General features: G+C 43.1%; 1 protein-coding gene across 49 annotated transcripts in view; it reads left to right on the top strand.

Annotated features, from left to right (window-relative positions):
* Window positions 1–13,299, top strand: part of SGMS1 (sphingomyelin synthase 1) — a 335,925-nt gene that overhangs the window by 216,316 nt on the left and 106,310 nt on the right. Inside the window, exon 1 of one of the 49 annotated variants that reach the window (XM_069567897.1) lies at window positions 7,608–8,078. The exons of the other annotated variants lie outside the window; for them this stretch is intronic. The gene's annotated coding sequence lies outside the window, so the exon portion shown is untranslated. Of the gene's footprint in view, window positions 1–7,607; window positions 8,079–13,299 lie in introns of those variants that run through there. 49 annotated transcript variants of the gene reach the window in all.

Here is a 13,299-nt window from a genome sequence, read left to right as displayed (position 1 = left end):
AGAGGTTATTGCTTTAAATAAGGCATTTAAATAATGTACTTAGGGTTGATCAACTTGACCCTTATCTTTTCTTTTCCTTCAAACATTTGTAGAACGTGTCCCATGTCAAAGTCTGGACATCTAGAGGTTTAAAAGATCCAAGCCTTGGTCCTGGTCTTTAGAAATCTTAAAAAGTCTGATGCAGTCGGATGCTGTGTATCTAATGCAGGAGACACGAGTTTGATCCTCGGGTCAGGAAGATCCTCTGAGGAAGGAAACGGCAACCCGTTTAAGTATTCTTGCCTGGAAACCCCCATGGACAGAAAAGCCTGGCAAGCTATAGTCCGTGCCGTTGCAAAGAGTCAGACACGACTGAGCGACTGAACAACAGCAAATCCTAACGGCTATAAAAGAAGGCAGTGTCAGGTGGTGAAGGAGAGTGCCGCTTTGGTGAAGGTGTCTGTAGGTGTTCGTATAGGTGTCCCCGTTTTGTTGTATGCCATCCTTAAGACGTTAAGTATCGTTGCTTTCTTAGTTAAGCTTATCTTCCTTTCTCCATCTCTTCCTTAGCGTGTATTTATTGTGCCATTTAATTGTACTACGTGCTAGGCTTCCTTATTCTCAGTATGTAGTTTTTAGTCAAACAGTTTACAGACTCGCTCACTGTGTGTGTGTGCCCTTTCTTTGTGACATAGGGTGTAAACTCTTTGGGCTTCCCTTGTGGCTCAGCTGGTAAAGAATCCGCCTGCAATGCGGGAGACCTGGGCTCCATCCCTGGGTTGGGAAGATCCCCTGGAGGAGGAAATGGCAACCCACTCCATTATTCTTGCCTGGAGAATTCCATGGACAGAGGAGCCTGACAGGCCCCAGTCCATGGGACTGCAAACTCTTTAACTTCTTTACCTCCATTTTTCCCCACAACGGAAGTTGCTTAACACACTATTAAAACAAAATTATAGTCTTAATAACTGATTGACTGTTTTCTTTGGTTTTTCCCACTCTCAAGTTTTTAGTTCTCACCATATGATATATGAGGTTCATGGTGGTTAATCCATGTGCTCCTTTTTTTTTCTTCTTCTTCTTATGGTATCTGATGTGCTTAAGGCTCTGCATGGGAGAACCAGTTTGTCTTGGCTTAGTAACACCTCACCTCAATTTGGAATAATTTCCAGATGACTTGTCATATTTCAGATCACATGCCTAATAATGTGACTAATGACTAGTCCTGGCTTTGGATGATGGCGTAAAACCAGAAGCTTTTACAAGTCTGTCTGGCCAGCGGTTGCTAGGTTAAGACAGTGTACAATCTAGCCATCCCCTTACTTTATGACTGAATTCAAACTGTTTTCTATCATATTACTTCTGGCCATCTCTCGAGTTTGATTTCAAAAGGCATAACAAGGTTAATTTATTACTAAAGTCCCCTCTTGAATCAAGGGGTTTTAAACTTTTTGTCCAAGATGCACAGAAGGAAGGGATTGTCCACCTCCATCAGATGGGAAGGAACACTCAGGGACTTGCCGTAGTTTATCACTAGTGGTCTGCTTTTAGGTCGGGTGATAGGTTTATGATTGTTGATTTTATTATTATTTTTCCTGACCAATATGTTAGATATATTCTCTTATATGTAATAAATACTCCTTAACCAAACACATTTTTTAAATGTGATTTACAGCTCAAGTTGTAAAGTGCATCCATCACATTTATTTTGGCAGAACTGAGTCACCTCAGTTATTTCTGCAATTTTAATCTTTTTTAAAACACCTGTCCAAATGCCCTCTTAAGATAGTGCCATCTTTTTTCAACAGGGCAAAACAAATTTTCTATGAAGATACTATCTATAGACCCTTAATTTTCAGACAGTCTTCATGTCAATACCAGCATTTGTATAACTTGAAGTTTCCCCAGAGAAATGTTTTCTTTTGTTTTGCCACAGAGAAATACCTTTTCTTGGGAAGATATAGAAAGTTGATGTCTGGCTATTGACTATGACTGCCCACTAGTTCCTTCTCTTCTCTGCAGGGAAATCTAGATATTTACACAGAGCTGGAAATGTTAGCTCAGCTCTCAGTCACCTGAACTAAAAGCCCACTCTTGTCTGGCTGCTATGGATATCGGACAGGATGCCACCAGCTCTGGGGTCAGACATTCATAGCTTTGAAGCAGGCTGTGACACGTCTTCATGATTGACCTTAAGCTTCAAAACCTTCTCGAACGCTCAGTTTCCTCATGTGTTCAGTACAGTTGTTAATACCTGCCTTGCTGTACTGTGTACAGGTTAAATGTCAAGTGATATGTGCATGATGGAAGCCACCATCATTACTAGATCCTCAGTAAATGAATTCAATTGCACGTTTTTCTTGCTATAGGTGGAATTTCAAGTACATTTTCCTATAGGAACAATGTTATGAATGGGGTTTGAGTGTCGTATTAGAACTATTAACATTACACCTCAGATAAATCATGAGTTAAATAGGCCTTTAAAGACTCGCCAGAGAAGCCAGTCTCTCTACATCTGGTCTCTAATGAAATGCATTTCAAGTGCCACAGAAGAGTTCATTAGCTTTAGAGTTCATTAAACAACTCTCAGAATGTAATTTATTACCAGATTGAAGACTGTTGAGATAAGCTTTTGTGTTAGACTTGAAATGGAATTCCTTGATAGGTGCTGATGTTTCAGGGACAGACAAAGGAGCCCTCCTTTTTACTTCTGGGAAGTAAACACCTTCTGGAGAACTTAGTTGCTCTTTCCTCCAGTTCACCTAGGTAGTTCTAGCATAGACTAGTCAGTTATGGGACCTTGGCCCCTGGGGTGGCTACATGGCCCATGCTGACCAGTGTGAGTTTTTCTTCAGAACTTTTAAGATTATAACTATGGAATAGCCCCTCTCAGTGCCAGAGCTGGGAGTTAAGTGGAAGAAGGCAGATTTTAGGAAGGGAGAGCAAAGCCAACATGTAGAAGCAAAGATGTCCTCCTGTCCTGGTGGAGTCACAGTGAAATGGCCCTGGAGCCCAGCCACGCCTGTGGCTTTCATGTGGCTAGCCCTGGCGGCTCAGCAGGTAAACAATCTATCTGCCATGCAGGAGACACAGGAGACGCGGGTTCGATCCCTGCATCGGGAAGATCCGCTGGAGGAGGAAATGGGCAACCTGCTCCAGTATTCTTGCCTGCAAAACCCCATGCAGAGAGGAGCCTGGTGGGCTACAGTCTGTGGGGTTGCAAAGAGCTGGATATGACTGAGTGACTAAGCACAGAGTCAGTCGCTCTATCTTTTGCCTCTGCTGCTTCAAGTGCCATGTTACCTGCAAGTTAAAGAAAACTAACTAATCTGGTTGTTTATATTTGGAACATTTAAGAAGTGTGTCTCTGTCATGAGCAGTTATAATAAATGTAATTGCATAGTAGGGCAGCTGATCTATCACAGCTCTTTTAGGACAACGGTAGTGTTTATTCTCATCTCATAAAAGGAGAACTGTATTAGCACTAATCAAAAGAGATGAGTGACTATGGATGAGAATGACTCTTGAATAGAGGCTTGCTCTAATGCAAATGTCGTATACTTTTTTATTTTAAACCATATAAGCAAATGGAAACTTATGATGGTTCTAACAGTTATATGTTGCCTCGGACAACTGCCATGTGCTAACTTTGATGCTTAGGAGCACTTTAAGGTAAACAGTAAGATATTTCTATTTAAGAAGGAATTGGTCTTTGGTGAGATTGTCAAATATGTGTGTATGTGTTCCTTATTGGAAAGGGAAGATAGAAAGACTTAGTCCCTCTGTTCTTGTGAGTGGGTTAGTATTTGGGGAACTGAGATGGTATGTGCTGACACTCTTTTGTAAACTGTACTTCCTTTTAGGAAGTATCAGATTTGCTTTCTCAGTAGTGGCATTCTTTACTGTTGGAACATGTCGTAAAGAGCACAAGACTCACATCTGTCGCTTGGGTTCTGATTGCCAACTGGGCTGAACAGCTATAATATTTGTGTATTCTCGATGTGTCAGCAGTTAAAGGAAAGTTTTTCTTTCTCCTTTGTGGCTGTTATATAACTCAGACACCATTATATCAACAACAGCTATTTATTCAGAATCTGCTAGATCCTGGGGAGACAAGGCCTCTGAAACATTGTCTCTGTCTCCAATGGACTTTTGTCATCGGAAAGAGAAAAGCCAGAGATTTCAAACAGAAGGAAGACACTTAGGCTCTCTAAGTTAGTTTTGAGATGGAGGTATTAAAGAATAAAGCTGTAGGCATTTGGAAGAGAGGAGAGTTCCCTGGGATTTGAACCAGTCAATAGGGTTCCAGAAAAGGAGGGGGTTGGAGAGGATCTGAAAGGTGGTAAGTTTTAAGGAGAGTGGGAGAGACAGAGGCCATGAGTGGGCCCAGGTATGGAAGTGGTAGTATGCCTGTTGCTTTAGGGGAACAAGAAGTAGGCTGGTGGGATTATTTGGCCAAAGGTTTTTTAAGTGGAAGATGGGGGCTGAAGAGGTGAAAGCCAGCTTTTGAATGACTGAACATCATGGCCCCAGATGCTGGGAAAGATTGAGGGTAAGAGGAGAAAGGTGAGGCAGAGGATGAGTCGGTTAGATGGCATCATTGACTCAGTGGACATGAGTTTGAGCAAACTCTGGGAGATAGGGAAGGACAGGGAAGCCTGGTGTGCTGCAGTCCATGGGGTCGCAAAGAGTCAGACACAGCTTAGCAACTAAACAGCAGCAGCATCATGGCGCTGAGATTGGAGCTAATCATTTCTTTTTTAAAACCATAGATTGCAAAGAACAAAGACTGTCATTTTAACTTTGGACAACAAAGATACCCTAGAAATGGTGACCCTTTTTCTTTTGTGAGAACATTCTGATAACGTTGGTAATTGTGTCCTTATTTCCAAAGCATAAGGATCATTGAAAACATCTTTCAGGTGCTTTGAGCTATGATCACAGGTGAACTTATTTATGAACCTTCCTTCTTCTTGAATGGAGCACCCACTGTATACATTTTCAGCTTGACTGGATCCCAGATTAAAAAAAAAAAAAAACAAAAAACTAGAGTCTCTCTCTTTCCTGTGTGGGTTACCTTTCCCGTCCTCTTTTATCTATGTATGGCTGCACACATGCATACAGTTGCATATTTTATTCTATTTTTTATTTTATTTTTTGGCCATGCTTCACAACATGTGGGATCTTAGTTCCCCCAAAAGGGACTGAAACCATGCCCTGTGCATTGGAAGTGTTTAACCACTGGGCCACCAAGCAAGTCCCCAACTGCACATTTTAAACTGCAAGGTCACGAAGTTTATTGAGTTGCTCATATTCACATAGGTTTTATATATATGTATACACACACACATATATAGTCTTTCATATACTATAAAAGAGCTACAGTTCTTGATGTAACAGCCAACATATTATCAGTTTGAAAAGTGAAAGTGAAGTCGCTCAGTTAGTATAATTGACAGTAATGGTTTCATAAGCAGAAAATCAATGTGCCTAAAAATCAGTATTAATTTCAATGACTGTTTGAAGAAAGTTGCCTGCAACACACATGTTTTCCTCTTGATTTCTACTACAAAACTCTACTTGTTTGATTGATAAGAGAGAAGAAGTGTTTATGATATGATGGCATGCTGGACTCTGACAGTTATCACGTGACAATGATGTCCTGGAAGCAGAGAGGATTGGACCTCGAAGCAGGAGCAGCAGTTAGGAGACTCAACTTTAGTGACCCTGGCATGAGGGTCACTTGAACCAGAATGGAAAACCAGTACAAATATGAAAGACATTAAGAAGCTGTCATTATGCCAGGTGATAGTGAATTGTCAATAGGGAGGGAGGGAGCACAGATGATTCTAGAATTTAATTTACAATGTCTAAGACCATAAAATTAGCTTTATAAGGAATATGAGAGTCAAGAAAGATTTATCAGTTTCATCGTCTAGGATATAGGCCCATTTTATGTGAGTCCCTTGGACTGCAAGGAGATCAAACTAGGCAATCCTAAAGGATATCAGTCCCGAATATTCACTGGAAGAACTGATGCTGAAGCTGAAGCTCCAATACTTTGGCCATGTGATGCGAAGAAGTGACTCCTTAGAAAAAACCCTGATGCTGGGAAAGATTGAAGGCAGGAGAAGGGGACGACAGAGGATGAGATGGTTGGATGGCATCACTGACTGGATGGACATGATTTTGAGTGAGCTCCAGGAGTTAGTGATGGACAGGAAAGCCTGACTGCAGTTCATGGGGTCTCAAAGAATCAGATGACTGAGCAACTGAACTGAACTGACTGACTGACTATGCCTGTTGCTAAGGTTAAATGTTAGGTCATAGGTTTATCTTGCGTCTGCCCTGTTTGGGGCCATAACTTGCTTAGGAATCTGCAGAGAAAGATGAAGCAGTTTACACAGGGCCACATACCTGATCACTTACTGGCAGAGCTGGGATGAGGTACAGGACCTTTGGACTCCTGGTGAAGCGTTCTATTCTTCCATGACGGTTCACAGAAAAGAGCAGCATTTTATAAAGAGCCCTGATCTCCCTTGAGATTTTATCTTTGCCTTAAAAGAGTATTTTAAAGAAATCCTGGCCTATGGAATGATCGATCAGTTTTAAACAAATACAAGGAAGTTAAATTTAGGTCTTCTCCAAAGCCAAGACGGTTTAATTGGTAATTTTAAAAATAAAAAAAATTATTCATCTGTAAAAATTCTGCCCCCACTAGTAATCAACTGGTGCTCAGGACCTAGCAGTTCTGTGGCCTCCTGTAATTTGCCAACTCCAAACTACTTAAAGTTTCTCTTTTCGATCTTTCTATTCCAAAATGGTGTTTAGGGTACAGTGACCCAGATAGAATGAATATTTCCAAAATCACGCTTACTTTTTAAAAGTTGGTTTAACTGTGGCATAAGCAGAATCATTCCAATTCTAAGCCTTTTTTTTTCTTTCTCGCTACTAATTAAATTTCTCTGGTAAAACAAGAACACCAAATTCAAGAATTCTAAACCAAAAGCTCCTTGAGGGTTGTTTTTTTTTTTTTTTAACCGCTTAAATAAGGAACACTCACACCATGCAAATACCAAAGAACTATTTGAGTTCGAAAAATTTTTGGATATTTTAACTTAACCAGAATTTAAACAGAAAAATTACGGGCCAGTTTGTCCACAAGTTTGGAGATTTTGAGTCCCAACTCAGAGGGACAGACAACATTGTCTGACTGCCTACTCTACGTGTCACTGTGTCAAATACTCTGCCTGTATTATTATATATAATCTGTCCAGCAAAGTGCTGGATTTTATCTCCTTCATTGCTGATAATTAACTCCGCAAGACCAAACAGTGTCAGAGGTTAGATCTCAATCTTGGAGGTTAAATCCCAATCTGCTCTGACGCCAGATTCCGAGCTCATTACATCCAGGATCGCTGCCTAACTCAATTAACTTTTACTAAGTAACAGAAATTAACATAGGTCCACTGATCGGTTAGTTATCATAACTTAATAATTTATCCTTGTTTTTCTTGACGTTGTGAAAGGCTTAAGTTTTCAAAAACAAAAAACAAAGAAAAACCCAAAAAGGTCTGTAAGTCTCCTAAACCTGACATAAATCAAGAAAGGCAAGTTCCGCCTTAACGGACTGTGAACACGCTTATTGGTTAGGATCGCACGGGCTGACTCATTTCTTTTTTGCTGTGTTAGAGGGCCACACCCTGAATTCCAAAAAAAAAAAAAAAGCCCTCTGCTGCCCGGCCACACCCGCGGGTTCCCTGCCGGAGCCTCTGGGGTTAGAGCCGGAGTGCCTGCTCGCAGCTGCCCCCCGGAGAGAATCCTCCCGCCGCACGTCTGTCCGCCCGCCCGGCAGGGCGCCGGCTGCGAAGCGCCGCGGTCTTCGCACGCCCGCCCCGCAGGCCGCGGGAGAAGGCGGTCCGGGCCGGCGGAGGCGCGGGCGCGCCCGGGAGCCGGGGCCGGGGTCGGCGCGCCCCGGCCGCCTTCGCCTCTCCACCGGAGTCCCGGGCGGGCAGCGCGCAGCCTGAGCACGCCGTACCCGCACGCAGACTTGGCGCCCCAGGAAGTATCTGGAGACTTGGCCTCCAGGGAGGGAGACCGTAAGTACTGCTCATTCTGGGATGCTTGGCTTCATTAATAGGCTCTCTGGGGGCCGCGTGGTAACACTCTCAGACAGTGAGACCTGGTTAAAAGCTGGGAGAAACAGCCTTCCCTGCCTTGCAGAAAAGACTTGGTATCGCAGGCTTTGCTATTGCCTCTTCTAAGGGACTCTTAGTTTTTACTGGATGCGCTTTGATGATCAAACAGGCAATTGCTATTGATCCCTGAAAACTCTAACACGGTAGTTGATTTTAGAAAGTGGGGTCTCAGTAGAGGTAGGTAGGCTAACAGATGCTCTGATGGGGTACGTTTGAGAGTCAAGGGGCCAGGAGGTGGTTTCCGTTTGGGGTTATCAGGCTTTCCTAATGGAGGGTTTTGAGAGAGTGGGGTTGTATTAACAGCTTGGTTGCTCTGTTTTGGGGAAGTACTCACTTTCTCAAACTCCAGTCGTGGTACAGAAAGGTCCTTCAGCCAGCTCCTTTGCCTGATTGGGAGCAGCTGGTGAGTGAGCTCAGCGCCCAGTGCCAGAAGAAAGCACGTGCTCCGGGTATTTTGGAATGAGCGTGTTTACTCCGCAGCCGTGCTTTCTGTTTATTGTGGCCAGGTAACTACTCTTGTGGAATTTGGGGAAATGAAAACACTGAGAAGAAGGCGTGGTGCTTGCTTTCCCCCACCGCCCCACCTGTTTGTGTATGATATGTGTAGATGTTACTTAAGTTGTAACGGGAGCCAGAAGACCTAAGGTCTGTTGACTCTGTTGAATTGATCACTTTTCAATTTGTGTAGGAAGAGTGAGCCTCTTTGAAAAGTCTGCTTTTATTTAGAACTGCTTTTTATGTAAGAAGTTATCAGCACGTGCATAGCGATTTGTATGGTGGAGGCAAATATTTTCTTCTAAGAGGGGTGAGGAGGTGGAGGAGAAGCAGATTATTTCTGTGATTATTGTTGTTTTATTGAGGACACAGTGTGACTGTTGTCACCACCAGAAACTCTGTACTAAAAAGGCAGGCTGAAGATACCACAAGAGCATAAAGAGCATAAAGGATTTCATAAATGAATTATGAAATTACACCTGCCAATTTTAAAGGTATGAATAGTACCTTTACTCTTCATTTTTGAAGATACAAACTAATGCAACAGAGAGAATGAGTTAAGTGCTTAAGCAGCTGACTTTTTTAAACTCTATAAAGGAAGTGCCTCTGGAAAGAAATCACTTCCAAGTGGAGTAATTAAAGTAGTTTGCTAGAATTTTTAATCAGTTGCACTTTGAATTCCTAGTTCCACTTCTTTTGTGCTCATACGCTCATGGTTAAATTCAGTTGCTTTGAGTTTAACTAATCAAAGGCCTCTGAGTGAAAGGTGACATCTTGGGAGCCCATTTCTTTTGGAAAACAGACTGTGATGTTGACAGAAAGTCCACTGGGCTAGTTGGAAGAGCACCACCCCCCGCAGGTGGTGAGAATGGGAAAATATTTAATTAACTCTAAGATGTCTAAAATCTAAAGGGATAATTAAATCTAAATTTCGCTTCCAGTTTCACCTGGTAGCTATAACAGACCGGAACATTTAAGTGAGATGCTTCACACCTGCGGCCTCATTTTCATTTTTCCCAGTAATGCTGAGAGGTAGAGGTATTCTCAGCTCTGCTTTATGGATGAAGAAGGTTACGTCATCTCCAGATTTTGCAGCTGGTTAATTTAGTTTACAAGGTAACATTTAGAATTTGTCATTGTTCCCCGTGTGGCCCCAATTGCTCCTAATATAGTGTTGATTTTTCTGTGTGAAGTAATCCAGAGGAGGTTCTGGGTTCAAAGCAGATTTTCGAAGGGGTTTTAAGCTCCTCATTGCCCCAGTGCTAGAATATCAAGGTTCCAGGAATAATGCATTTACTTTGGAAGCTTGCCGTTTACAAGTATTTGCTAAGCAAGCCCTCTTCTTCACAAGCCCTGCTGATCCTGAGGCTGCCTCATGGTTGCTGGTTTGCGGGAACTTTCTCCTCCTCTTTTCTCAAAGCCCTGCTGGTTGGGTGTGTGTAGATTCTTCTGTTTCTCACCAAGTATGGCTCGGCCATTCTCTGATTTTAATACCAAGCACCTGAGTTTATGGTCATCCAGTGGGTGAGTGTCTAAGTGCACTCCTGCAGTGTTTTATATGCTATGAGAAATGTTTTAAGATTTCTACTAGCATTTAGGTTAGTGCTAAACCTATTTGTTAGGAATGATAGGGTCGTGAAAAGCATGCTCTGTGAACGCTAAAGATTTCTGTTATTGTTGAAGATGGGGTAGGCTCAGAGCGTCTCACCAGGGGTGGCCAGTTCTGAGAGTCCATCTGCTGGATCCGACTTTCAACCTCACAGAGCCTCTCTGCCAGGCTCCTCTGTCCATAGGATTCCCCAGGCAAGCATACTGGAGTGGGTTGCCATTTCCTTCTTCAAGTGACATTCCCAACCCAGAGACTGAACCCATATCTCCTGCATTTGAGACAGATTCTTTACCGATTGAGCCACCAGGGGATCTTCTGTTGGGATGCCGCATAATACGGAACAATGCCACTTTCTTAGAAGACAAAGAACTACATTGTCTGTTCCAGGATGGAATATGGCTCACATGCCACCTCATCGTTCTTGGCATCTGTTTGACACTGAATACCCACCCACCTTCCCAAGCAAAACAAGGATGCCTTGGCTTCCTCCTTGAACCTCTCTGAAGCCCCAGCTGCTTTAAGTGAATGGAATTCTTGAGGGTGTTGAAAGGACATGCGTCTGTGCTGATAAAACCATTTGGGGGTGACCTTGAGAAAATTGTGGGGAGGAGGAAGTGTGTCAGTCCACTTTGATTTTCACAACTGGGGAGATGGTAAATTCTGGAAACTTCAGCTGCAGCGTGTATATTGCTGTTTAGCAGGATGGTAAATCACATTTTTGAAAAGATGAGTTGGGATCACTTTTTACAAAAGTGGTGGTGATCAGTAGTAGCATAACTCGTCTCCAATAGACCCCATTTCCTTTTCGGTTTCTTGGATCTTGTGCGTGCTCTGCGTTCAGTCGTGTCCAGCTTTTTGTGACCCCATGGACTGTAGCCCACAAGGCTTCTCGGTCCAGGGATTCTCCAGGCAAAAATACAGGAGTGGGTTGCCATTCCCTTCTCCAGGGAATCTTCTGACCTCGGGGTGGAATCTGCATCTTTTGTGCCTCCTTCACTGGCAGGCAGATTCTTAAGCACCTGCACCACCTGTTACTTAAAAAGTACACAAGGACGTGGACGTGCCATGCTATGGATACGGCATGTCTGCTCTGGCAAAACATTTCACAGTGTGCTGTGTGTTCCTTACTCAAGATGGACAAATACGGGGTGGACAGCAGTGTCAGTAAGTGGGTTTGTGTCTTGTCATACCCAAGGAGGGATTATCAGTAGAGTCACCTCAGACTTGAATAAGGTGCCCACAGTATGCCTTGCTGAGGGCATTTGCTACAACTGGACAACAGAACTCACTAGTGGAGACAGAGAGTTTAGAACCCAGGAGGTGATAACCCCACAGTTCTCTGAAGTCCTGTTGATACTGGTTCAGAACAGGGGTTTTGGAGCCTGATCTTGGGCAAGTTATTTGAGTGCTCTTTGCCTCAGTCTCTTCATTCATAAAATCAGGTGATACTACTTCCTTCACATGGCTGTTGAAGATGGTAAGGATCAAATCAGATTATTCAACCCAACTGCTTAAAAGCAGAGCCTGACCATAAATTGGGTGTGCCAATTTAGTCTTCTTTGTTGCTACTGCTTTTTCTCCTGTGGCAGTGTTGTGCCTATTTCTGGGTTTATGTTTAAGTATGTGTCCAGAATGGAGTAATCAGGTTTTTGGAGAGGCTCTAGAAACTCTATGAACAGTGGTTAAAGATGCTAAGGATGTGTACCGTAGTGTAACAGCTTCGAGACAGTAATCGTATACTGACAGGTGATCACTTCTGAATTCTGAGATACTTCATCCAATCCAAGTGCTTTCTCTGAAGGAATCGTAGCTTGGTATAAAAGAGGTCTCCATTAAACTAGGATTTAATGGGATTCTTTTCTGGTTATCAGTGCAATCTTTAACACCGTGGCTCTCCATGGTGTGTGAGTTGCCCCTCAGGACACATTGGTCGTAGTTTTGATGGACACAGCTAGGGTGGGAAGAGTGCTGCTGGTATTTAGCAGGTAGAGACCAGGGATGCTGCTGACATCCTGCAACGCACAGGACGGCCCCAAACTGACAGCTATCCTTTTCAAATGTCGAAAGTGCCAACATTTGAGAGACCCCGGCTTACCTCTTCAATATATGTGTTTCTCTTTGTGAAATCTGAGTACTGATCTTGGCTTTAGCAACATCACAAAGTAGCTTGAAGAGTATATTTATGAAAGGGCCTTTGAGAGTTAACGTATTCTGAAATCTGCAGATGAGTACAACATATACATTTTATCAGCAGCGACACAGTAAAGTATCACTTGCTCCATTCCAGGGAGAGAGAGATTATGGTGGTTTGAGAATCTGATAAGTCTGTGCTTGAGACTCAGCCCTTCCAGTTTAACTAGCTGTGTGATTTGGGGCAGGTTTCTTTAGCATATCCCTAAACTCCGTTGAAAGTTAATGTCTTTGACTTATGAGTTTCACTGTGTGTGTGTGTGAGAGAGAGAGAGAGAGAGAGAGAGAAAGAGAGAAATAAGGTTTGGATTGAAAGATCCCCAAGTGTATATAACCCACTTGCTGTCTACCTTGTAAAAGCAGAATGCTTTGTAGCAATGTTCATCTCTCAAGGAGGTAGTAATGAAAGGTTCCCTGAGTTAGAAAGAGGCTCTTACTCAGGTTGGAGAGTGGAAGTTAGTGATTTTTTAAAGAGAGTTTACTTCCTAATTTTTTTCTCACAGTCTTCACTGCATTGGAACTGAATTGTTTAAAACTCACATAAACACATGAGCTGAGCCCTTAGATGGAGAAGGTGTTAGTCCCCCAACAGCTGGCCTGTCTGTGGGCATCAGGAGACTTTCCTCCTTGGAGCGGCAGGGAGAACTCGTGGCTGGCTGACACCCTGAGAGTGATGGCAGCCCCGAGGTGAAGTGTAGCAGCCAAGCCTCAGTGGCACGTGGAAGGGAATGACTTGAGGACCAACTTACACTTAGGAGAAATTTATAACCCAGACTAAACCCTGTTAGTGCTTGGAGGCTTACATTAAGCTAACCTTCAAGCTTGCTT

The sequence above is a fragment of the Ovis canadensis genome, chromosome 22 (genome assembly GCF_042477335.2).
Source record: "Ovis canadensis isolate MfBH-ARS-UI-01 breed Bighorn chromosome 22, ARS-UI_OviCan_v2, whole genome shotgun sequence".
Classification (NCBI taxonomy): domain Eukaryota; kingdom Metazoa; phylum Chordata; class Mammalia; order Artiodactyla; family Bovidae; genus Ovis; species Ovis canadensis.
The sequence above is the reverse complement of the archived record's forward strand: the minus strand, read 5'-3'. Positions and strand labels throughout refer to the sequence as shown.